Raw genomic sequence first — 26,170 nt, forward strand, 5'->3', positions numbered from 1 at the left:
TGAACTCTTAAGTGCTTAGTCATAGAGGTTTCTCTGACTCAGTTATTAGGCTTGTAAGTCTGTTTCAAGGAGAATTTATTTTCGGATTTGTAAAATCTATATTTCATGATGTTCAACTCATCGTTATTCTTGGCATTCTTTTAGAATTCCTAGGATTTTACAGTTTCTTCAGGATGGTTTGGATAAGGTTTTGTCTGCAAATACTTTGAAAGGACAACTCTCTGCTCTGTTTTATTTCATAGAAAGATTGCTAAACTTCCTGATATTCACTGGTTTTGTTTAGGCTTTGATTTATATTAAACTTGTTTTTTTAATCTATTTCTCCTCCTTGGAGTCTCAATTTTGAAGATTTGACAGGCTCCTCCTTTTGAGCCTATGCATTCTCTTGACATTAATTACTTTCTTGGAAAATGTTTTCTCTTTTGGCTATCTCTTCTGCTTGAAGAGTTTCTGTATTGTCTGCTCTCTCTTGTGAGTCTCTTTATCTGATTTTCCATCAAGATACAGCTGTTATGCAGTCTTCATTTGAATTTTTGCCTAAAGTTGAGAAAACTGTTGTTCCTTTTTTGTGTCTTAATCCTAAGAATACTCTAGAAGGTCTTTACATTCTTTGGATGTGGTAAGATCTTTGAAATATTATGTTGAGGCTACTTAAGATTTCAGAAAAACTTCTAGTCTATTTGTTATTTTTTCTTGCTCCAAGAAAAGTCAGAAAGTCTCTGTTTTTTTTTATTAAGACTTTAGTTTCACAAAGCTTATCTGGAGGCGGGGCAGTCTCCACTTCAGAGAATTATAGCTCATTCTACTAAATAATTTGCCACTTCTTGGGCTCTCAAGAATGAAGCTTCAGTTTATCAAATTTGCAAAGCAGCAACTTGGTCTTCATTGAATACTTTTTCTAATTCTAAGATATGTGTTTGCTTCTTCGGAAGCAGCCTTTGGTAGAAAGATTCTTCGGGCAGTTGTCTCAGCTTGATTCTAATGCCTTTGATTTGAGTTTTTTTTTTTTTTTTAAAAGAAAACAATTATTTTTTGGGATTTAATTTCTCAGGGGAAATAGCCGTTTTTATTTTATCCCTCCCGCTCTAGTGACTCTGTGGATTTCCACATCTTGGGTATGATATCCCATACGTCACTAGCTCATGGACTCTTGCTACTTACATGAAAGAAAACATAATTTATGTAAACACTTACCTGGTAAGAGTCCATAAGACCCACCCTATTTTTTGTTGTTATGATCTTATTGTATAAAGCACATTATTTTTCCAGTTCCTCTTTTTGTATGCTTTTTATACACCTCACTTAATTGATTTTCATTAAACTAAGGTGTGAGTGAGGTAGGAGGTGTATTTATAGGCATTTTGAGGTTTGGGAAACTTTGCCCCCTCCTGGAAGGAATGTATATCCCATACGTCACTAGCTCATGGACTCTTGCCACTTACATGAAAGAAATTAATTTATCAGGTAAGTTCTTAAATAAATTGTGTTTTTTTTATTGCTTAAAAAGATAGATAACCCCTTTACTACCCATTCCCCAGCTTTGCACAATCAGCATTGTTATATTAATATACTATAAAACCTTTAAAAATATAAATGTATTCCTGTTTCTAAGCCACTACAGACTGCCTCTTATCTCAGTGCATTTTTATAGTTTTTCCCACCCAGACAGGGTAAATTCACGAGTACCATATAGATAACATTGTGCTCACTCCCGTGGAGTTATTCATGAGCCAGTACTAATTGTCTAAAATACAAGTCTGTAAATAATCCTGAGATAAGGGGACAGTCTGCAAAAGCTTAGATACAAGGTAATGACAGAGGTATATTAATATAACAGTGTTGGTTATGCAAAACTGGGGAATTGGTAATAAAGTGATTAACAATCTGTTTAAATATTTTGGAACAATTATCCTGTAATTTATAAGATTATCCTAAACTGGGAGCTCTGTCCTGGTGTTTCTCAGTTCCTCATCTATTTCTGACCCACCAGACTGTGCCTCTGAATCACTCAGACTGTGCCCCTGAATAAGTGAACCCTAGGATAAAATATATAATGATGCTTAAATCTGGGCAATAAAGTGTCACATAGATTAGTAAATGACAAAATCCAAGAGGTGCATTACTACATTTGCTGTAAGGCTGGCTCCTTATACCTAGCACCCTCTGTACAGATGCGATTGTGCTTTTGTTTCCCAACTTCATATCATTATACAGACATTGCTCTGTGACAAAAGGTTTACTCGTAATATTTAGTTAAAATGATTCATATCACCTTTTTCTGCTCTATTAATCTCAATGTCTTTCATACACCTTAATAATAATAAAAATATATCATCAGCATAATCATCACTATATTTGTTTTTAAAACATTTCACAATAATGTCACTAATCTAACACACATGCAAATCATTAATTGTAACACACAGACTGTATACGTTAGTGATAGCGCTGGAAATAACAGGATGAATAAATTATAGTAATCTTTATGAAAATAAAAGCATATACCCAGGTTCTATGAAATATATACTCTTACGAGAACTAAGCATAAAATAAAAACAGTTAAAAATAAGATTAAAAAAATATGTATGTATGTATATATATATATATATATATATATATATATATATATATATATATATATATATATATATCTCCGGATATAATAGGATCAAATTAAATATATCTTAAAAGGTTGGGATTAAGCTTGCAGTATCGTTTTGATTACTGGTAGAGAGGTCACTGTATTATACAGGTAAATAAGAACATAGTATTACAGAAAAAATAGCATATACTTAAAACTCTTTGTGCAGGGACCAAGTGGTATATAGAGAAATATATATATTAAGGGAAGAAAAAAAAAAAGCCAAAAAATATAAAAAAATAATAAAAATGTGTCAATAATAGTGTACTGTATAGTTCATCAAATGATCCAGGTGTTAATGATTATGTCCAAATCCCAATCTGAAGAATGTAGAAATTTAGTGCACAGATAAATCCAGAGATCAGTAATGCGATGTCTCTTTAAATTTCCAAGCACATGTGCTATTGAGTAATGCTGCAGTTATCAGGCATTAATTAGTAACGTGAATACACTCTTCTAATCTATAACGTGACTTTGTGGAAAACTTCAGGTCTGTAATACAGATGGTAGTTCAAATTTATCCTACGGTCACTGTTTGTTAGCAACATCCTTCGGTATTATGGATATGACATCCCATAGTTAGGGAATAGCTGTAGTCTTTGCTAGAACTGATAACAGTTGCTCTATGATTCCATAGAGTTGATGATTTCGCTTGAGTAAGTGTATTTTCTCCTCTACTAAAAACGTGTTTCTTACCGGGAGTGATTTTCAAAACCAGCTTCTTCCTCCAGCTGCTAGTCGATTTGACTGAATGCCAATCAGGGTCCACCTCTACGCGTTTCAGCTACGCGAGGCTTTGTCAAGAGTCTATTTTTTGGCTTTTTTTCTTCTTTATATATATATTATATATATATATTTATTTATTTTTTTCGCTATAAACCACTTGGTCCCTGCACAAATAGTTAAGTATATCCTATTTTCTCTGTAATACTATGTTCTTATTTACCTGTATAATACAGTGACCTCCCTACCAGTAATCAAAACGATACTACAAGCGTAATCCCAACCTTTTAAGAGATATTTAATTTGATCCTATTATATCTATCTATATAAAATTCATTAAAATTATGGGGGGAGATAAAAAACTGAAATTAAAATCCTCAATGTCTCAAAATTAAATCAATGTAAATATTTGCATAGGAAATTAGCACATCTAGGCAAGAATCCCTGCTTGCTTTTCCCCAGAAATACCTTATATACAATGTTACCAATGCACAAGAGAATTCTGGGTAAGTTATGCAATTTAGATATGCAAATTCTCAGTTTTTTTGCTTCAAAAATACTGTTTAAACACAGCTATCCTTTTAACAGGATTATTGCAGCAAATCAGAAATCACTCACTAGACAGCCTGTTTTGTTCTATTTGGAACTCATCAGTAGGAAATAGATTTCTGGTTGCTGCATTGATAAAGCTATTTTCAAGGTTAAACCTTCAAGGTTATTTCAAATTTCAAGGATAATTTCAGTTTTTTTTTATCTCCCCCAATAATTTTAATGAATTTTGGTTTAACCTTGAAAATAGCTTTATCAATGCAGCAACCAGAAATCTATCTCCTACTGATGAGTTCCAAATAGAACAAAACAGGCTGTCTAGTGAGTGATTTCTGATTTGCTGCAATAATCCTGTTAAAAGGATAGCTGTGTTAAAACAGTATTTTTGAAGCAAAAAACTGAGAATTTGCATATCTAATTTGCATAACTTACCCAGAATTCTCGTGTGCATTGGTAACATTGTATATGAGGTGTTTCTGGGGAAAAGCAAGCGGGGATTCTTGCCTATATGTGCTAATTTCCTATGCAAATATCTATCTATCTATATACACACACACAACACATAGAAACACCCAGCACTCACCAGCTAGCTCACAGCTAAGATAAAATCACAACTGGAAAGGTTAGTTACCGCATCTGGCCAAATGGGAAAGCTCAGGCACCACGTCAAGGTCCTTTCCATTGCCTGAGTCCCTAACACAGCCACACCATCATGCAAGCTCACAAAGCCAAACAAACTGAGAACAAAGAAGGGATGCACAGGTGGATGTAATCACCCAGAGAAAATACAAAACCTGGAAGGGAACTGCACTCCAAGACCAGACCAGGTACACATCCTGTGACTCAGCAACATCCAGCCCTGGGTGCTAAATAGCACTCCAAAAAAGCTGTGATGTCACCAGAGCCACAGGCAGTTAACCCCAGTCTGGGTGATTACATCCACCTGTGCACCCCTTCTTTGTTCTAAGTCTGTTTGGCTTTGTGAGCTCGCATGATGGTGTGGCTGTGTTAGGGACTCAGGCAATGGAAAGGACCTTGACGTGGTGCCTGAGCTTTCCCATTTGGCCAGATGCGGTAACTAACCTTTCCAGTTGTGATTTTATCTTAAATACAAGCAAAAAGTATACACAATGTAAATAAATATACAATGTTAATGGATAAACAGATGTGTTCACAAACTAAGAACTAATACTCTCCTTTTAGGGTAGACCGCAGCCTTCTTACAGTCTCTCCTCTAGGACTGTGTGGATAAAACGTTGTAGGAAGATAGATGGCGCTGGTCTGTAAAATGATTTTTTCTCTAATGATGAAGAGAAAAAAGGGCTTGAGGTGTATATAGCTACCAGATAAATATGGGTGCAGTATACTCACTCCATATGCTGCAGCAGTTCAGCTCCAAGAACGTATGTCTCCAGAGTAGGATATGTGGTGTTCCTGTGAAGCCTGCTATTTGGTCCTTGAAAACAGAAAATCCGGCTTGATACAGCGAAGAAATAAGTCAGCAGTCTTTCAACTTTCATAAAAAATATGTTTTTTAATAGCTCAACGCGTTTCAACGTTTAAACGTCTTTATCAAGAGCAAAATTTAAAAACAGGAATAAAAAAGTGGTAAAGACATACTCAGTCATTTGTCTTTACCACTTTTTTATTCCTGTTTTTAAATTTTGCTCTTGATAAATATGTTTCTTGCACCCATTCCGGACTGGGGTTAACTGCCTGTGGCTCTGGTGACATCACAGCTTTTTTGGAGTGCTATTTAGCACCCAGGGCTGGATGTTGCTGAGTCACAGGATGTGTACCTGGTCCGGTCTTGGAGTGCAGTTCCCCTCCATGTTTTTATATATATATATATATATATATATATATATATATATATATATATATATATATATATATATATATATATATATATATATTTATTAGGGGTGTCAAAAATAATCGCCATTGCGATGCATCGCGATGCAGCCATTAACGATGCTGCATCGATGCGGTGCAAGATCAGAATCGATTCAGGGTCAGTGACGTCATCGCACAATGTCACGTGACCCCGCCTCTCCCACTGACTGATGTGAGGGCTTAAAGTAATGGCAGACAGAGTAAATATTGATTGATTCTATGTTTTTGAACATCAGCATTCTCAGTGCAGTTGTCTGACAAGCGGACAGCAGCCTCCTGTAACACAGTGAATATTTCCTTGTATTATCGCTTCCCTGTTTACTCACTGTTGCGGTCTCTGCTGCATGTTTCCTCTTTGTCAGACCCCTAGCCCAGCACCAAACGAGCATTTGAGTGTTGCTATTAGATATAGAAAAAGTCAAGTTTTACAAAAGTATCTAATAGCAACACTCAAATGCTCGTTTGGTGCTGGGCTAGGGGTCTGACAAAGAGGAAACATGCAGCAGAGACTGCAACAGTTAACAGGGAAGCGATAATACAAGGAAATAGTCACTGTGTTACACGAGGCTGCTGTCAGTTGGTCAGACTGCTTCTGCCCTGTCAGATCTCTCCTAGTCTTGAAGCAGGCGACACAGCAGGAGGGCTTAATTAATCACATTCACCCGGCCAGCACCTTTACCTCTAGGACAACTTATTGAAGCCGTTCAGTAAGTGGTTGGTGCAGCTGTTAATAAAGTTTCCGGTAAGAGGAAATTACATAGCATTCCTTCCCAGCTGCAGATCATCACAGAGCCGTAATAAACATGTTTAGAGTGCCTACATGATTGATTAGGTGACCCTTTATGTCAGTTAAGAGCCCTAATCATTAACGGTGACACTGCACTGCTCACACATACCATGCATTCCTTTCAAAGCTCTCCAATACCCAGAATACTAGTCTCACTGTCTCATATGAGCTTAGGGAGCAAAATAACAGCCCATCTATGATCTAAGTGTAATATGTGGCAGGGCATTGTATTGTATTATAGTTGTGCTTTGTATGTGTATATAAATAAATGTATATGTTACATATAAACCTATAGCCTTTTAAAAGCATATCTATTACCTTAAATCTGAATCCATTATTTTTATTTAAAAAAAAATCTATATCACACATATCCTATGTTAGTTATGTATTTGGGACCTGCTCTGCTAAAAGTCAATCATTTATACACCTTGGTTCATAAACTGTGCATTATTCCCTGACAAAAGAGGCAAGTCCAGAATTATTATTTAACATGCCAGGACCATAATACCTTATATCCTAGAAACATCCCCTTAGCAATCCCCTTTTTTTTAGAGCAGATAAAATAAAAAAGGGAGTTCTGACTGCTTGAATTTGTTAATGAAAATCATGGGCAGTAATCGTGATGCATCGTAGAATCGAATCGTTACAATGATAATCGTAATCGAATCGTGAGACAAGTGAAGATGCGCACCTCTAATATATATATATATATATATATATATATATATATATATATATATATATATATATATATATATATATATATATATATATATATACACACACTCTTACGAGAACTAAGCCTAAAACAAAAACAGTTAAAAATAAGATTAAAAAATATATGTATGTGTGTATGTATATTAAAAAAATATATGTATGTATGTATGTATGTATGTATGTATGTATATATATATATACACACGCACACATACATATATTTTTTAATCTTATTTTTGGCTTAGTTCTCGTAAGAGTGTATATATATATATATATATATATATATATATATATATATATATATATATATATATATATATATATATATATATATATATATATATATAAAAAACTTTATATGCTTTTATTTTCTTAAAGACTACTATTGTGCACATTTACACTTTGAGAATACACCTGTTACAGTACCAACAGTGTACCAAGGGTTAATACCAGATGAACAATGTCCTGCATAGGGAATCAGCAATTCACAACCCAGCCAGTTTCAGGTTTAAAACAGAATGACTACTTTATTTGAAGGCAGCACACAGATTTATACACCCTGGCTTCAGGTTACAGAGGGCATTGGTTAAACAGCAAAGCAAACATATGAACAATGCATCAAACCTCTAACAATTGTCTATTCACAGGTAAAACAGATTAACATATTAAGTTAATTAACTAGGGAAGAACGTTTACTCAGACAATCTGATGTTGGGCAGTCTAGTTAACATAATTACACAAAACACAATCAGTTTACCCAGACAGACTCCTGAGACACAATCAGATCTGAAACATACATAGAATACATCTTATTAGAGAATATAGGGACAGTTCTTATTAGCTATAAAGTATTTTATGCCCACTTGGCTTATAGAGTCACAATTGCTCCCACAAGGGGCACTCACACCCTGTACCCATCCTGTATTTATGGATACAGGGTGACATAGACATAAGACAGAGTTATGAAAGTACATGGGGTGTCCAGCATATAAAATTCCATATTTCCATGCAGTCTCTGGGTATCCTTAAGCCCATGTACCTCCAGCCCAAAGAATGTTCCATAACAGGCCCTCCAATGTACAGTGGCGAGATTGGTTTTGTCACATCTCTCCCCTTTTCCAAACAGACTAACAGGGTATCTGACCTCCTGCCGGTCAGTGCCCTGGTTAGTCCAGCAACCCACCCATAAAACACAATTAGTAGTACAGCCCACCCACAATAAATGGTTACTACACCTGAGTACGGGGAAAACTTGTCCATGTCCAGGTGCCTCACCACAGCTGTGTGGGGGACTGGTACGCTGAATTGGTGGGTTGCGAGGTGGGCAGAGACCAGCTGTACTCTGCCCGGGTGCCAGCACTACCATGGAAGTAGCCTGGTGGGAGCCTGGTTGCTGGAGGGGGAGACCGACTGTCTCCCCTTTGGATACATAGCTGTGCTGCTGGAGGGGGAGACCAATCGTCTCCCCTTTGGCTAAACAGCCGTGTTGCTGGGGGACAGGACCATCAAACTCCTCTCCCTCTGGTTTGTCATGCTCGGCTGTCCAGGGTATGTACTGTGCCATATACCACCAGAGCGCCTGGTAGGCATGTCAGTTTGCTGGGACAATCCATCTGTATTCCCGTTATGAGAGAGAATTCCTGTCCATACAAACAAGGGTTCAAATTCCTCAGTGCCCAGACCAGGGCCAAACAGTCCTTCAAAATCCCATCAGCTTCTTTACGAGTTTTCTGTACCTGCTCTTTATAGGTATCCACAATCCCTTCATACTGACATAGGGTGCCCTTGAGTTGCTGCACCTCACTATGAGCCAGCGTCAGCTTCTCCTCCAGTGTCACTAAGTTTTTCTTTAATGTTTCATGTTCCACTCTCAAGCTGGTGTTTTCTGCAGTCTGTCGGTGCAGCTTGTCTAGCAGAGATTCCTGTTCTAAACGTGCTTTTTCCTCTGCGCTCCTCTTCTCCTTCATCAGCGCATTGTAACGGGACCTCCACATATCAATAGCGGATAGAGATTTACTGAGCTCAGCGTCCTGGGGCTTAGCAGCAGGTGGGTCAGTCTCTGCTGCACGGATCTGGGCACGGGTAGTCACAGAGTTAACATCAGCGGGACCCATAGGAGCGTAGGCAGAAACAAGGGGGGCCAAGTCATTTCCAAGAAGAACATCAGCAGGTAAGTCCTTCTTGACCCCCACATTCACAGGTCTAGCGCCCACTCCCCAATCCAAATGTACCCTGGCAACAGGTAGGCTGAACACATCGCCCCCTGCTACCCTCACAGCCACAGTGTCTCCAGTGTACTGTTTCTCAGACACCAAGTTCTTTTGAAGCAAGGTCATGGTAGCACCAGTATCCCGTAGACCACTGACCTTCTTCCCATTCACTTTAACCAGTTGCCGGTTATTCCGGTGGGCAGCTTGCACAAGGTCTGCCTCATGTAGGATGCTCCAGCATTCTTGCGCCTCTACGTAGCGGGCCGCAGGCTGAGGATTACGTGGGATTCTGCCGGCGGGTCTTCTCCAGGACTGCGCTTGGTTCGCTGCGTTTAGGGGACACTCTGGTCTTTTGTGCCCTAGTTGCTTACATCTAAAGCACCGAATAGGTTGTGAGTAGCACCGCAGGGCTCTCTGAGGGTAGTTCGTGGCCGGAGGCCGTGTGGTATAGTGGTGCGCCGGGGTTTGGTAACTGGCAGCTGCTGGGGTGACTGGGGGTCTGTACTCCACTCTAGCAGGGGGCTTAGTGGTAGCAGTGTCCAGTTTGCGGGCATCCGTATACTCATCTGCCAAGCGAGCCGCTTGCTGCAGGGTGGAGGGTTTACGGTCCCGAACCCACTCTCGAACTCCTGCGGGTAATTTGTCGAAGCAATGTTCCAACAGGAATAGCTGCAGCACCTCTTCCCCAGATATGGCTTGGCACCCCGCTATCCAGTGAGCTGCTGTGCGGTGCACCTTACATGCCCACTCAAGGTAGGAATCTCCAGCTAATTTAACAGTGTCTCTGAACCGTCTCCGGTATGCCTCCGGTGTAACCGCATACCTGGAGAGCAGAGCCTCTTTTACAGTATTATAATCCCTGACTTCCTCATCTGGAATGGCCCGAAAAGCCTCTCTGGCCCGGCCGGATAATTTTCCAGATAATATCGTGACCCAGTCCTCTGCGGGTACCTTGTGTAGTGCACATTGCCTCTCAAAATCCGCAAGGTACCCATCAATCTCTCCTTCTGTTTCCAGGAAGTTTTTAAAAGCTGCAAAATTTACTTTTCTCTTTTCCATCTTAGTCAGTATTGTAATAATCCCCCTCTTCCTGAGGTTACTGGCTTGTGTAGTTGCTCTTCTGGGCGATAAGGTTCATTCCGTCGCTGCCACCAATGTTACAGTACCAACAGTGTACCAAGGGTTAATACCAGATGAACAATGTCCTGCATAGGGAATCAGCAATTCACAACCCAGCCAGTTTCAGGTTTAAAACAGAATGACTACTTTATTTGAAGGCAGCACACAGATTTATACACCCTGGCTTCAGGTTACAGAGGGCATTGGTTAAACAGCAAAGCAAACATATGAACAATGCATCAAACCTCTAACAATTGTCTATTCACAGGTAAAACAGATTAACATATTAAGTTAATTAACTAGGGAAGAACGTTTACTCAGACAATCTGATGTTGGGCAGTCTAGTTAACATAATTACACAAAACACAATCAGTTTACCCAGACAGACTCCTGAGACACAATCAGATCTGAAACATACATAGAATACATCTTATTAGAGAATATAGGGACAGTTCTTATTAGCTATAAAGTCTTTTATGCCCACTTGGCTTATAGAGTCACAATTGCTCCCACAAGGGGCACTCACACCCTGTACCCATCCTGTATTTATGGATACAGGGTGACATAGACATAAGACAGAGTTATGAAAGTACATGGGGTGTCCAGCATATAAAATTCCATATTTCCATGCAGTCTCTGGGTATCCTTAAGCCCATGTACCTCCAGCCCAAAGAATGTTCCATAACAGGCCCTCCAATGTACAGTGGCGAGATTGGTTTTGTCACAACACCTATTAACGGTCTTCATTATGTTCTATCTATAATACAATTTATTCATCCTGTTATTTCCATAGTGGGTCCCCAAGGGGTCCTTCAACAGCTTATCAGCGCTATCCCTGACGTATACATTATATTTCTTTCTTCAGACCCCTAGGGAGTTAGGGTCTAACCTTAAGGGATTAGCTAAATTTAAGCTTTTTAAGTTAACAGATTTTTGTTATTTCATAACACAGACTGTACCTCATTCTTTTACTCCAGAACCCTTCCCAAAGCCCCCTTTTCATCCTCTAACCCCCCTCTCCCTCACACAAAGCCCCTCCTCACCACCTAACCCCTCTCTCCCTCACACACAGCTGCCTCCTCAACCTCTAACCTCACACCCTAAGCCACCCTCTCCCTCACACACAGTCCCTCCTCATCTTCTAACACCCCCTTCTTTTTTACACACAACCCCTTCCTCTAAACCCATCTTATGCATAGCCCCATTCTCAGCATCTAATCCCCTCTCCCTCACACACTACTTAACTTCTACCCCCCCCTCTTCTTCACACGGCCCCTCATTATCAATTAACCATCTCCCTCACACAGATATTGTCTTAACTTCTAACCCCCCTTCTTCACACAGGCCCTCTTTATCCATTAACCCCCATCCCTCACACACAGCCCTTCCTCACCATTTAACCCTCACACACAACTACATCTTTACCCCAACAGACCCCCTCTACCGCACACACAGCACCTTCATAGTCCTCACCCTCTAACCCCCCTCTCCCTAACACACAGCCCCCTCCTCACCGTCTAACCCCTTTCTCTCACAAAAAGCACGCTCCTCACAGCCCCCTCTCCCTCACACACAGCCCCCTCCTCACTATTTAACCCTCCTCTCTTTTACAAAGCCCCCTCCTCACCATCTAACTATCCTCTCTTTTACAAAGCCCCATCCTCACCCTCTAAGCCCCCTCTCCCTCACACAACAAGCGGACTCTGTTAGCTGTCACACACAGCCCCCTCCTCAGCCCCCTCTAACTTACAAACAGTCCCCTCCTTATCCATCAACCCCCCTCCCTTACACAGTCCCCACCTCCCCCTCACACTCAGCGCCCTCCTCACCCCCTTAGCCCCCTCTTTCTCACACAGAGTCCCCTCCTCATCCATAAACCCCTCCCTCACACACAACTTCATCCTCACCCCCTTCTAGTCCTCACCCTCTAAACCCCATCCCTTACACACAGCCCCCTCCTCAACCTCTAATCTCTCTCTCCATTAAACACAGTCTCCACCTCACCCTCAAACACAGTCCCCTCTCCCCCCTCACACACAACTGCATCCTCACCCCCTCAGATCCCCTCACACACAGCCCCTTCCTAGACCTCACGCTCTAACCTTACCACTACCTCACACACAGCCCCCTCTCTCTCACACACACAGCCCCCTCCTCACCATCTAACCCTCCTCTCTTTTGCAAAGCACCCTCCTCACCCTCTAAGCCCCCTCTCCCTCACAACAAGCGGATTCCGTAAACTGTCGCACACAGTCCCCTCCTCACCCTCAGACAATAAGATGCTGCTGTTACCTGTCACGCCGATTCCTGTGTCAGACACAATCGCTAACTCAAATATGTTCTCACTATGCACAGCACACAGTTGTCCGTCCGGTAGCAGCTAGATCCCATGACGCTAAAGGACCTAAATGTGTCACATGGTAAAGGGAAGGGGAGGGAATGGGTGGAGATATTGATTCTGCTTCCTGCTTGCCTGGTGTGTTATAGTGCGGTAAGTACAATGTGATATGTGTAATTCACAGGCACAGAGTGTAACTGTGTCATGTGTGTAATTCCCTGTGTCTGTGTGTGCAGCTCTGTAGTGTTTTATGTCTGTGTATTTGTACTGATGGCACCGCTCTACAGCGTTATATGTCTGTGTATAAGGCGCTGGGGAGAGGTGATTTGAGTATGAGATAGATGGTACATCTCTATAGTGTTATATGTCTGTGTATAAGGTGTGGGGAGAGGTGATGTGAGTATGATAGATTGTATCATTGTGTATTATATGTCTGTGTATAAGGTGTGTGTGTGAGAGAAAGATAGTACTTCTCTATAGTGTTATTTGACTGTGTATAAGGTGCTGGGGAGGTGCTGAGCATGTGTGTGTGCGCAGGTGGTACCTTTCTATAGTGTTATATGCCTGTGTATAAGGTGCTGAGCATGTGCAGGTGGTACCTTTCTGAAGTGTTATATGTCTGTGTATAAGGTGCTGAGCATGTGCAGGTGGTACCTTTCTATAGTGTTATATGTCTGTGTATAAGGTGCTGAGCATGTGCAGGTGGTACCTTTCTATAGTGTTATATGCCTGTGTATAAGGTGCTGAGCGTGTGCAGGTGGTACCTTTCTATAGTGTTATATGCCTGTGTATAAGGTGCTGAGCATGTGCAGGTGGTACCTTTCTATAGTGTTATATGTCTGTGTATAAGGTACTGAGCATGTGCAGGTGGTACTTTTCTGTAGTGTTATATATCTGTGTATAAGGTGCTGAGCAAGTGCAGGTGGTACCTTTCTGTAGTGTTATATGTCTGTGTATATGGTGCTGAGCATGTGCAGGTGGTACCTTTCTGTAGTGTTATTTGTCTGTGTATAAGGTGCTGAGCGTGTGCAGGTGGTACCTTTCTTTAGTGTTATATGTCTGTGTATAAGGTTTTGAGGAAGGTCTGATTGTGTGTATTATATAAAGAGACTTAAAACACTCTCTATAGTGTTATACTTCTGTTTATAATGTAATAGGTATAATTTGTTTGTGTTAGCAGAGTGAATATTTGTATAATATTATACAAGGTACTGGGAGGGAGGCTGTGTGTGTAAAAGAGCTGAAACTGATTTTGAAGCCATTGAAGCCTCTTAATCTCAGTGCATTTTGACAGATTTCACAGTTAGACATTGCTAGTTCATGTGTGCCATGTAGATAACCATGTAGTTATTTATGAGTCAGCACGGATTGGCTAAAATGCAAGTCTGTCAAAATACCTGAGATAAATGGGGAGATTTAATAAGCAGCGGATGCTGCTTTCTCCGCTGCTCCTTAACTTGTTCGCTACCTTTTTAGGTGGCGGACTTCAATCATCCTGATCCAATCGGGATGAATGACACCCCCTACTAGCGGCAGATTGGCCACAAATGTGCAGGGGGCAGCATTGCACAAGCATTTCAGCAGAAATGCTTGTGCAATGTTAAATGCCGACAGTACATGTCGGCATTTACAGTAGCATGGTCCAACGGACATGATTCACTACAGCAAATCATGTCCGCTCGACCCATAATAAATCTACCCAAAGGGGCAGTCTGCAGAGGCTTAGATACAAAGTAATCACAGAGGTAAAACGTATATTAATATCACCGTGCTGGTTATTCAAAACTGGGGAATGGGTAATAAAGGGATTATCTATCTTTTTAAACAATAAACATTTTCATGTAGACCGTCCCTTTAACGTTCAAACTGTTCTCCAATTACTACTACTGCTATATTAAAAAATAAGTTACAGCGCATCTTCATTACAACTGAGGAATTAAACTCCATCTAAAATATTAACCAACATTCCTGATCTGTTTATACAAAGGGGAACATTTTCCATCACTTTAAATATCATTCTAATAATTTGTGCGAATTATGAGTAATAATATCAGTCATATAATAACAATTTCCCATAACATACATTTTATAGAGCATTTCCCTCTGCGTACATGCAGCCCCTCGCCAATACCTTATATACAGATATATACTGTAATATAATAGACAGGTTCCCTTTGTCTTACACACACAGCCTCCTTCCTAATACATTATATACAGATATCACACTTGTGCAATACTCTAGGGACCGTCACACTTGTGCAGTACACTAGGGACCATCACACTTGTGCAATACTCTAGGGACCATCACACTTGTGCAATACTCTAGGGACCATCACACTTGTGCAATACTCTAGGGACCATCACACTTGTGCAATACTCTAGGGACCATCACACTTGTGCAATACTCTAGGGACCATCACACTTGTGCAATACTCTAGGGACCATCACACTTGTGCAATACTCTAGGGACCATCACACTTGTGCAATACTCTAGGGACCATCACACTTGTGCAGTACACTAGGGACCATCACACTTGTGCAGTACACTAGGGACCATCACACTTGTGCAATACTCTAGGGACCATCACACTTGTGCAGTACACTAGGGGACGTCACACTTGTGCAGTACACTAGGGGACGTCACACATGTGCTATACACTGGGGACCGTCACACTTGTGCAGTACACTAGGGACCGTCACACTTGTGCAGTACACTGGGGACCGTCACACATGTGCTATACACTGGGGACCGTCACACATGTGCTATACACTGGGGACCGTCACACATGTGCACTGTGTGTGTAGGTGCCCCTGTCCCTCTAAGACAGAGCATCCTTTTAAGGTTGTGTGCATTGCGTGCTGATGCATACTGTTATTGCTCCTTTTAAGACTTATGATGTGCGTTTGATGTAATTTACACACTAAAGTTTTGTGTGTTTGCTTCTTTAAGACTGTGTGATCAGACAGAGCTGTCCTTTAACCCCTTAATGACCGAGGACGTACGCCATACGTCCTCAGAAAAAATACAGTTAACGCCTGAGGACGTATGGCGTACGTCCTCAGTTTGGAAAGCAGCTGGAAGCGATCCTGATCGCTTCCAGCTGATTTCCGGTTATTGCAGGATGCCTCGATATTGAGGCATCCTGCAATAACAATTTGTACCCCTCCGGTGCAGAGAGAGCCACTCTGTGGCCCTCTCTACACCGGACATCGATGGCCGCATTCGTTGGTGGGTGGGAGCTACAGTGGGAGGCGGGTGGGCGGCCATCGATGGGTTCTAAGACACAGGGGGGCGGGATCGGGGGCGGGACAGTTGGGCGCGCGCACAATGCGCGTGCACGGGGGGGCGGCGGGCGGGCGCGTGCACGGGGAGGGAGCGGGTGGGAACCACTACACTACAGAAAATTATCAAGTATAAGTGGGAGGAAGGGGGGAAGAAATGCCCCCAAAAAGTAATCTAAGGGATCTGGGAGGGGGTGGGGGTTGGTCTTGGGCTACACTACAGCTACACTACAAAAAAAATAAAATAACAAGTAAAAAAGAGACTATATAGTGTAAACTGGGTACTGACAGCTGCCAGTACCCAAGATGGCTGCCAAGAGGGTAGAGGGGGAGGTTAGAGAGCTGTTTGGGGGGGCAGGGAGGTTTGGGGGCTAAGGGGGGATCCTACACAGCATATGTAAATATGCAAAGGGGGGGGGAGGATGCCTTTTATTTTAGTACTGGCAGACTTTCTGCCAGTACTTAAGATGGTGGGGACAATTGTGGGGTGGGGGAGGTAAGAGAGCTGTTTGGGAGGGATCTGGAGGGGGTGATGTGTCAGGTGGGAGGCTGATCTCTACACTAAAGCTAAAATTAACCCTGCAAGCTACCTAATTAACCCCTTCACTGCTAGCCATAATACACGTGTGATGCGCAGCGGCATTTAGCGGCCTTCTAAATACCAAAAAGCAACGCCAAAGCCATATATGTCTGCTATTTCTGAACAAAGGGGATCCCAGAGAAGCATTTACAACCATTTATGCCATAATTACAAAAGCTATTTGTAAATGATTTCAGTGAGAAACCTAAAATTTGGAAAAATGTAACGTTTTTTTTAATTTTATCGCATATGGCGGTGAAATGGTGGTATGAAATATACCAAAATGGGCCTAGATCAATACTTTGGGTTGTCTACTACATTACGCTAAAGCTAAAATTACCCCAAAAAGCTCCCTACATGCTCCCTAATTAACCCCTTCACTGCTGGGCATAATACACGTGTGGTGCGCAATGGCATTTTGCGGCCTTCTAATTACTAAAAAGCAACTCCAAAGCCATATATGTCTGCTATTTCTGAACAAAGGGGATCCCAGAGAAAAAATTATAACCATTTATGCCACAATTGCACAAGCTGTTTGTAAATAATTTCAGTGAGAAACCTAAAGTTTGTAAAAAAAAATTTGAAAAAGTTAACTTTTTTTTTTATTTGATCGCATTTGGCGGTGAAATGGTGGCATGAAATTTACCAAAATTGGCCTAGATCAATACTTTGGGATGTCTTCTAAAAAATATATATATATACATGTCATGGCATATTCAGGGATTCCTGAAAGATATCAGTGTTCCAATGTAACTAGCGCTAATTTAAAAAAAAAAGTGGTTTGGAAATAGCAAAGTGCTACTTGTATTTATGGCCCTATAACTTGCAAAAAAAGCAAAGAACATGTAAACATTGGGTATTTCTAAACTCAGGACAAAATTTAGAAACTATTTAGCATGGGTGTTTTTTGGTGGTTGTAGATGTGTAACAGATTTTGGGGGTCAAAGTTAGAAAAAGTGTGTTTTTTCCATTTTTTCCTCATATTATATAATTTAAATTTTTTTATAGTAAATTATAAGATATGATGAAAATAATGGTATCTTTATAAAGTCCATTTAATGGCGAGAAAAACGGTATATAATATGTGTGGGTACAGTAAAAGAGTAAGAGGAAAATTACAGCTAAACACAAACACCGCAAAAATGTAAAAATAGCCTTGTCCCTTTAAAGGCTGCGAGTGCTGTGTGTGTGTGTGTGTATACATGTGCCCTGTCCCTTTAAGACAGTGTCCCTTTAAGTATTTGTGGTGTTGCAAGCGGATACATACTGTTATCCCTCCCTTTAAAGGGACAGTCAAGTCAAAATAAAACGTTCTTGATTCAGATAGAAAATGTGATTTTAAACAACTTTCTAGTTTACTTCCATTAACAAAATGTGCACAGTCTTTTTATATTTACACTTTTTGCAAGTATTTACATAATATAAGTATATGCATTTGTGATTGGCTGTTGGCTGTCACATGATACAGTGGGAGTGGAAATAGAATTAAAGGACCAGTAAACACAGTAGATTTGCATAAAGACAATGCCATAGGACTTAGTCTGAACTTCACATGAGTAGTAGATTTTTTTCTAACAAATTTAAAAGTTATGTATATTTCCACTCCCCCTGTACCATGTGACAGCAATCAGCCAATCACAAATGCATATATGTATAGTCTGAGTTATTGCACATGCTCAGTAGGAGCTGGTGATCCAAAAAGTGTAAATATAAAAGACTGTGCATTTTTTTTTATTGAAAGTTAATTGGAAAGTTGTTTATTTTACCTGAGTGTCCCTTTAATGTTGAAATTTGTCAAAACAAAATCAACTAATCATTTGAAGTTCAGACTAAGTGCTATTGCATTGTCTTTTTATCATACATTTGTTGATTATGCAAATCTACGGTACTTACTGGTCCTTTAAGATTGAGCATGTGGTGTGACTTTACCCACTAAAGGTTGTGTGTGCCTGCCTCTTTAAGACTGTGCGTGTGGTGTGAGTTTACCCAATAAGTTTGTGTGTGTGCCTGCCCCTTTAACACTCAAAGAAGGAAAGATTGAGAACAGCACAGTTCTGGAGGGGTGCACGTAGGACCAATGGTCTATATCGGGGAAACAATTCGTAAATCTAGGGACCGTATGAGCCAACACCGCTCGAGTATTAGATGTAAGGATCTTGAGGCCTCACTCTCTAGACATTTCCTTGAAAAAGGACATAATATAAGCCAACTTAGGTGGCAAATCATAGACCATATTAAACCTAATAGGAGTGGTCTGGATAGGGAACGCCTCTTAAAACAAAAAGAAATGTGGTGGATCCATAAATTGGACACATAGGCCTCTAGTTAACAATATCTGTCTGACCTGATCCGACAGTGCGGATCAGGTCCGACAGACATTGCTGAATACGGCGAGCAATACGCTTGCCGTATTCAGCATTGCACCAGCAGCTCACAAGAGCTGCTGGTGCAACGCCGCCCCCTGCAGACTCGCGGTCAATCAACCCGATCGTACTCGATCGGGTTGATTCCCGGTGATGTCTGTCCGCCTGCTCAGAGCAGGCGGACAGGTTATGGAGCAGCGATCTTTGTGACCGCTGCTTCATAAGTGCTGTTTCTGGCGAGCCTGCAGGCTCGCCAGAAACACGGGGCATCAAGCTCCATTCGGAGCTTGATACATATGCCCCATTGACACCTAAGGGCTTAAATAGAGAGTATGATCTGTCTTATTTCTAAAAAATGCCATGATTTAAAGGCATTTTTTCCTTAACTATGCATATCTAGAGATCATAGCTGCATCTCTGTTCAGTTTTTTAATCTCAATGAGTTATTTTTAATGTTTATAATAAAAGTTAGTAATAAATAACTTTATAGGCACTTTAGGATTTGTATGGGTGTAATATTAATAAGTTGTCAATAGAAGGAGCAAGGTCTCCACTCTTGGGGCAATGGCGCCAAATGGAAAGTATTTAAAAAGCCACTTTGTTAACATAAGTGTATCAAGCATGATTAAGGGGCTGCGACCCCGAAAAATTGCTATTTATTATATGTGAATAAACTGCCTGAATTGATAAAAAGTGCTGAGGACCATTTTTTGACACATTTGCCCCTTTAACACTGTGTGAGCAGGTGCCAAACTGCCCTTTAAGGTTGCACTGTTTGAACATTACTGTGATCTGTCCCTTTAATACTGTCTATGCGTGTGGTGCTTGTTTACCCTTTGAAGGCTGTGTGTTTTTTGCCTGTCTCTTTTAGTTTAAGACTGTGTGACCAGGCGGTGAGCTGCCCTTTAAGACCGTGCCGTGTGAACATTACTGTGATCTGTCCCTTTAAGATGGTGTGCATGTGGTGCTAGTTGACCCTTTAAAGACTTTGTGGGTTTTTGCCTGTAACATTAAGACTATATGATCACGCGGTGAACTGCCCTTTAAGGCTGTGCTGTGGGAACATTATTTTCTCAGCAGTTTGTACAGTGGGTACTTTCAGGGCTGCTTTAAGTGTCTGTGTACAGTAAACAGTTACAAATGTATAAAAACCTGTAGGCTGAGGGTTTGATGCAATGTATCCATGTAGGTGAGCAGAGCAGGCTGGGGAAAGTCTATCGGGAAAGCAGGGACTTTATACCCCAAAATATGGCCCCCCTTTTTGTTACTTTTTGTTACTGGAGACACAAACACTGCAGTCACTCATCTGAACCCCTAGACCAATTTTACCAAAGTAAAATATTGCTGTATGGCCAGGGAAATAATTTAGACAGCTAATATCAGATTTTACCGCAACCTCTATTGTATACCTTATATAAGGTGCTGGGGAGGAAGGGGTGTGTTGTGTAACCTCTCTATTATAATTATATATCTGTATAAAAGGTACTGGAGAAGGGACTGTGTGTGAGGCAGAGGTAACCTCTTTATACTATTATATATCTATATATAAGGTACTGGGGAGGGGACTATGTGTGAGGCAGAGGGAACATCTCTACAATATTATATATATCCATATATAAGGTACTGGGGAGGGTGTGTTGTCTTTGTCAGAAGGAACCTCTCTATTATAATTATATATCTGTATATAAGGTACTGGAGAGAGGACTTTGTGTGAGACAGAGGGAACCTCTCTACAATAGTATATATATCTATGTATAAGGTACTGGGGAGGGGTGTGTTGTGTGTGTCAGAGGCAACTTTTCTATAATGTACACCTTATATAAGGTGCTGGGGAGGAAGGGGTGTGTTGTGTGTGTGTCAGAGGTAACCTCTCTATTATAATTATATATCTGTATAAAAGGTACTGGAGAAGGGACTGTGTGTGAGGCAGAGCTAACCTCTTTATAATATTATATCTATATATAAGGTACTGGGGAGGGGACTATGTGTGAGGCAGAGGGAACCTCTCTACAATATTATATATATCCATATATAAGGTACTGGGGAGGGTGTGTTGTCTTTGTCAGAAGGAACCTCTCTATTATAATTATATATCTGTATATAAGGTACTGGAGAGAGGACTTTGTGTGATACAGAGGGAACCTCTCTACAATATTATATATATCTATGTATAAGGTACTGGGGAGGGGTGTGTTTGTGTGTGTCAGAGGGAACCTCTCTATTATATTATATATCTGTATATAAGGTAGTGGAGAGAGGACTGTGTGTGAGGCAGAGGGAACCTCTCTACAATATTATATATCTATGTATAAGGTACTGGGGAGGGGTGTGTTTGTGTGTGTCAGAGGAAACCTCTCTATTATAATTATATATCTATATATAAGGTATTGGGGAGGGGACTGTGTACAGGTATATAATATTTTAGAGAGGTACCCTCTGCCTCACACACAGTGTGCTTATACAGTGTGTATCGGGCATTGGGGTATAAACCTTTAGGGTTTAGTTTTACCAGAATACCGAGCACCACAGGTATTTTTAGACCCCACCAGTGTATGTAAATTGTTTATTAGGGTCACTCACACTGTTGCTACTGGGGTGAGTGCTGAGTGTCTCAGAGGTCAATAAAACCCACTCAGGGTATAACATTTTTCTCACTGATCCCTTTATTAAGGGGTTTAGGACTGTCTCATCTGGCCTCACCTTGTTAATACTGTAATAACTCATTGGGCGTAGCAGGGATCAGGACATGTGAGAGCTTATTAGCCTTTTCAGATTCTTGTAATTAAGTTCAAACAATATACGTTAGAGAGAGCAGAGAGGATTTTCGAGTCTTAAAGAATCTACAGAAATGTCATTAAAAAGGAAATTAAACATGTACGTAGCGCATTCTGCAGTTTTCCTGAATTATTGAGACATAAGTAAGGTTTGAGTGATGTAGAAACAGATCTGTACATTAATATGTGACATTTACACCCTCCTCTCTAGTTATAATGTTACTCTCATTGACAAGGTGAATACCTGTTGTTCAGTGACATTAAGGATCAAAACCAGTTATTGGAGCATTGGTGCTAATTCACGTGTGACCAACAAGAAGACGACTGAGAAGAACCAAACCTCAGAGATCTACTGTACATGCTGACTGGGGAGGTGAGGATGATAAGTCATATTGTCACTTATCTGCTGTTGTGTGTGGTTATTAATGTATCTGGAATTATAAATGTAATATTACTTATATTTTTAGTCTATGGTAAAAATCACTTAACCATTTAAAAAGCAGAAATGTAAAGATTAGGAGCTGTCCCATTTTAGGTTCAGCACCCTGGATAGATCCTGCTTCTTGGTGGCTACATTTAGCCACCAATAAGCAAGCAAAACCCAGGTTCTGAACCAATAATGGGCCGGCTCCTAAGCTTTACATTCCTGCTTTTTAAAAAACATTAGCAAGAGAATGAAGAAAAATTGATAATAGGAGTAAATTAGAAATTTGCTTAAAATTGCATGCTCTATCTGAATCATTAAATAAATAATTTGGGTTTAGTGTCCCTTTAACTATGCATTCTAAATATTGGCATATTTAAAACTTAAAGTGAATGTCAATTTTGATGAATTAGTGCCTGGTTTTTAATAAACCTATTAAAAACAAGGGCACTTTAATTCATCAAAATTGACATGTCACTAGTTTTCTTCAAAAACTTACCTTTTGATCCTGGCAGCCGCTCCAGCGAATCCCCTAGACGTAAGCCTCTGTGACGTCAGAAATGACGAATCCGGCTTCCTCCAATCACGGCTCCCCCCGGGGGAATCTTGGCCTGATGCAATGCCGTAATTGGAGGAAGCCGGATTCATAATTTTGGACCCGCGAAGACGGCTTGCGACAGGCGGAGGAAGTGCTGGAGCGCTGCCAGGATTAAAAGGTAAGTTTTTGAAGAAAACGGGTGAAATATCAATTTAAATTAACTAAAGTGCCCTTGTTTTTATAGGATTATTAAAAACCGGACACTAATTCATCAAAATTGACATTCACTTTAATTATTAAACAACTTAAAAATAGTCATTGTATTTAAAACTAAAAGTACACATTACATAATAAAAATGCAGTGCAAACAAACATGCTTACATTTTTTTATTTAAGTTGAGAACTCCAGCTCTGTCAGCTGTTTCTTTAGAAAACTCAATTTCTTCTCTTGCTCTCCTGTTTTGTTCCTTGAGACCCCAATAACTTAAGCTGGCCTAATTGCTTCTCCCATCTGTCCTCTTCTGTTTATATCATTATTTAAATTCCTGTCTCAGTTTCCTGTATCTGATCCTCTACATTTCTGATATCCCCAAACATTTCTCCTGGTTCTTGTCTGTGATTCTTCAGATTGTTCTCTATTGACTGTTTCACCACTGAAATTGCCTTATGCGTATATGGGTGATCGTCTGGTGCTGAGCGACCTTTATACAACACACACAGCAATACCCCAGGGTCATCAGACAATCTCTGGATTTGGTCATTGACACAGTCTGTGTGGTTTATACTTTACAATATGAATCCTGTTTTTATGGTTTGAGATTTTTTTATTTTAAGGAACAAATGGAGTTTGATGAAGTTGCAGTTTATTTCTCGGAGGAGGAGTGGGGCTGTTTAGCTGAAGAACAAATGATGATGGAGAATTACCAGACCCTCAGGTCTCTAGGTAATAATTTATATAACTCTACAGGGGATGGGACAAAGAGGAAAACACATATAAGGGACACATAAGCTGGGCTTGTGTTAAACAGGTATACAATCTGGGTACAAACAACAAAATTATAGGGCGCCCTCATAAGAAGAAAGCAAGAAATAAGCTTATGGTTACAAAAGCAAACCGTCCCAATAGCGATAGCAAACAATGTCTAATGCGTCAGTGGGCTGAGTATAAAATGTGCAGAGTCTTATAAGTTTGAAGATGAGTCCAAGCCCAGGCTGCTCACTGTAGTGGGATAAGGTTCATCTCCCAGAATCAGTAATCTGTATATAACAAACATAAACAGAGACTCACATGGCCAAGTACAGTAGGATCTGGACTATTAGATGATATAACAAATTAATGCACTCGCATGTAATGTTGTACCAAAAGCGAAAGGTGCAAATCAGGCAGGCTGGATTCTCATAGTCATCAAGCAGACTGGTCTCCTGCAAAACACCAATAGCGTTGTCAGCAATCCCCCAGCAGACTTGTGTGTGTGTCAGGGGAACGATGAGTATATAGCTACTTTTTTTACCTCATTGTTTTCAATAAATGTAGTTTTGATTTTAAAACTTGCTGTATACTCATCGTTCCCCTGACACATAAGTCTGCTGGGGGATTACTGATAACGTTATTGGTGTTTTGCAGTAGATCAGTCTGCTTGATGACTGTAAGAATCCAGCCTGTCTGATGTGCACCTTTCACTTTTGGTGCAACATTACATGTGAGTGCATTAATTTATGTTATATCATCTAATAGCACAGATCCTACTGTACTTGGCCATGTGACGCCCCTGTTTATGTTTGTTATCTATAAAATCTGTGAGTTGGTAATAACAGGAATTTTTTGCTTAACCCTTTGAGTGCTAAGCACTTTCCCACCTGGGTGCTAAGAATTTTTAATTTTTTTTTAACTGTAGCTGCTTAGATTCCTGAGATACAGGCTTCTAAGCAGCATGCCCCCTGCTCCTATACTTAACATTGTTAAGTATAAATAAAGTTGCGCGGTGACGTCATCAAGTTATTGCGCGTGATGTCACCACGCAAAACGGGAAGCCCCGGCGGTGCCTGTCACTCTACAGTTACAATCGCCGGGGTAAGAGTGGGTGGGAGCACCCAGATCTCCCTCAAGGTGGGAGAGTGCTAGTGATGGCTCTGAGCCGTCATTAGCACCAGAGTGGGAAACTCTGTGATGGCTCAGAGCCGTCATTAGCACTCAAAGGGTTAATAAAATTATTCATGAGATACACAGCCCTGTGTAACCTTCCCTTGCACTGCTCCCTGCTTGTTCATCTAGCTGAGGTCCCATAACCATTTATACATCACACACTGTGCTACTGGCCCATAGTGATCCTGTCATGCATGTGTGTGGCAGATGCTTCTCGTTCTGTATTTATTAGTATTATGACCCTTGGCAAAGTCTCACTAAGTGCGATGGGAGAAACGAGACATGGACTCCTTGCTCAATGTGCTTAAAGGGATATGGCTGCACCTCATTGATGAGGCTCAAAGGAAGCTAAAACAATCATCTGGGGTTGCTATTTCCCTTATTCAGAGGAGAATTGCCTGGTATTTCAGGGCTGGACTGACCTTGTTAGGCAGGATCAGACTGATTTACATCAGGAACTTTTTTCCTCTGTGAAAAGCACAATTTGGGCTAAAAGAAGCTACACTCAGGTGGTAACTGGGCCATAGAACAAACCACTGAGCTGTTGTTTGTTCCTGGCAGACTGCTTCTCTTTCTGTTTGTGTACTGTGTGTGATGTCATAATACACAGTGAGTGCCCAGTCATAGGCTCTTCATAATAGTTCTAGGTGTGGGAAGCATAATTGCAAATCTATTTTTTTTTCTATAAATTTTTCTTTTATTCAAAAGTTATTTGCGGTTAAGTTAAACTAAATTTCAGCAGCAGGTGTGAAAATAATTTTTTACTGATTTCTATCTAACATAACCTGTTATTTCTGTCCATACAGGATATGTTCATATGAAACCTTTACTTGTTACAAAGATTGAGCATAGAGAGGAGCCGTATGTGAGCAGTTTTCCAATTACCAAAGGTGAGTAGTAAATTCCTACAGTGACAGTTTACTATAAAGTAACATTTCTTGTTTAGTAAATTGATCTGCTGTGGACCAAATATCTTGGCTCACCCTAATAGCACTCACCAACAAAGAGTTGTTTTCTTTTAAGGAGGATGGACATTAGTAAAGAACCTCTCCTGATACCTGATGGTATTCTTTTTGTTCCTCTCTC

General features: G+C 40.6%; 1 protein-coding gene and 1 long non-coding RNA gene across 2 annotated transcripts in view; one reads left to right on the forward strand and one right to left on the reverse strand.

The window, feature by feature from the left end:
- Window positions 1–13,036, reverse strand: part of LOC128657040 (oocyte zinc finger protein XlCOF7.1-like) — a 77,097-nt gene extending 64,061 nt beyond the window's left edge. The window contains exon 1 of the mRNA XM_053711264.1: window positions 12,935–13,036. The gene's annotated coding sequence lies outside the window, so the exon portion shown is untranslated. The remainder of the gene's footprint in view (window positions 1–12,934) is intronic.
- A 41-nt stretch (window positions 13,037–13,077) lies between these two features.
- LOC128657043 (uncharacterized) lies at window positions 13,078–23,828 on the forward strand. The gene is made up of 3 exons (XR_008402081.1): window positions 13,078–13,133; window positions 22,216–22,352; window positions 23,776–23,828. It is a non-coding gene; the product is annotated as an uncharacterized LOC128657043 (long non-coding RNA).
- Window positions 23,829–26,170: the final 2,342 nt, after the last annotated feature.

This window comes from Bombina bombina, chromosome 4 (assembly GCF_027579735.1).
Source record: "Bombina bombina isolate aBomBom1 chromosome 4, aBomBom1.pri, whole genome shotgun sequence".
Taxonomy (NCBI): domain Eukaryota; kingdom Metazoa; phylum Chordata; class Amphibia; order Anura; family Bombinatoridae; genus Bombina; species Bombina bombina.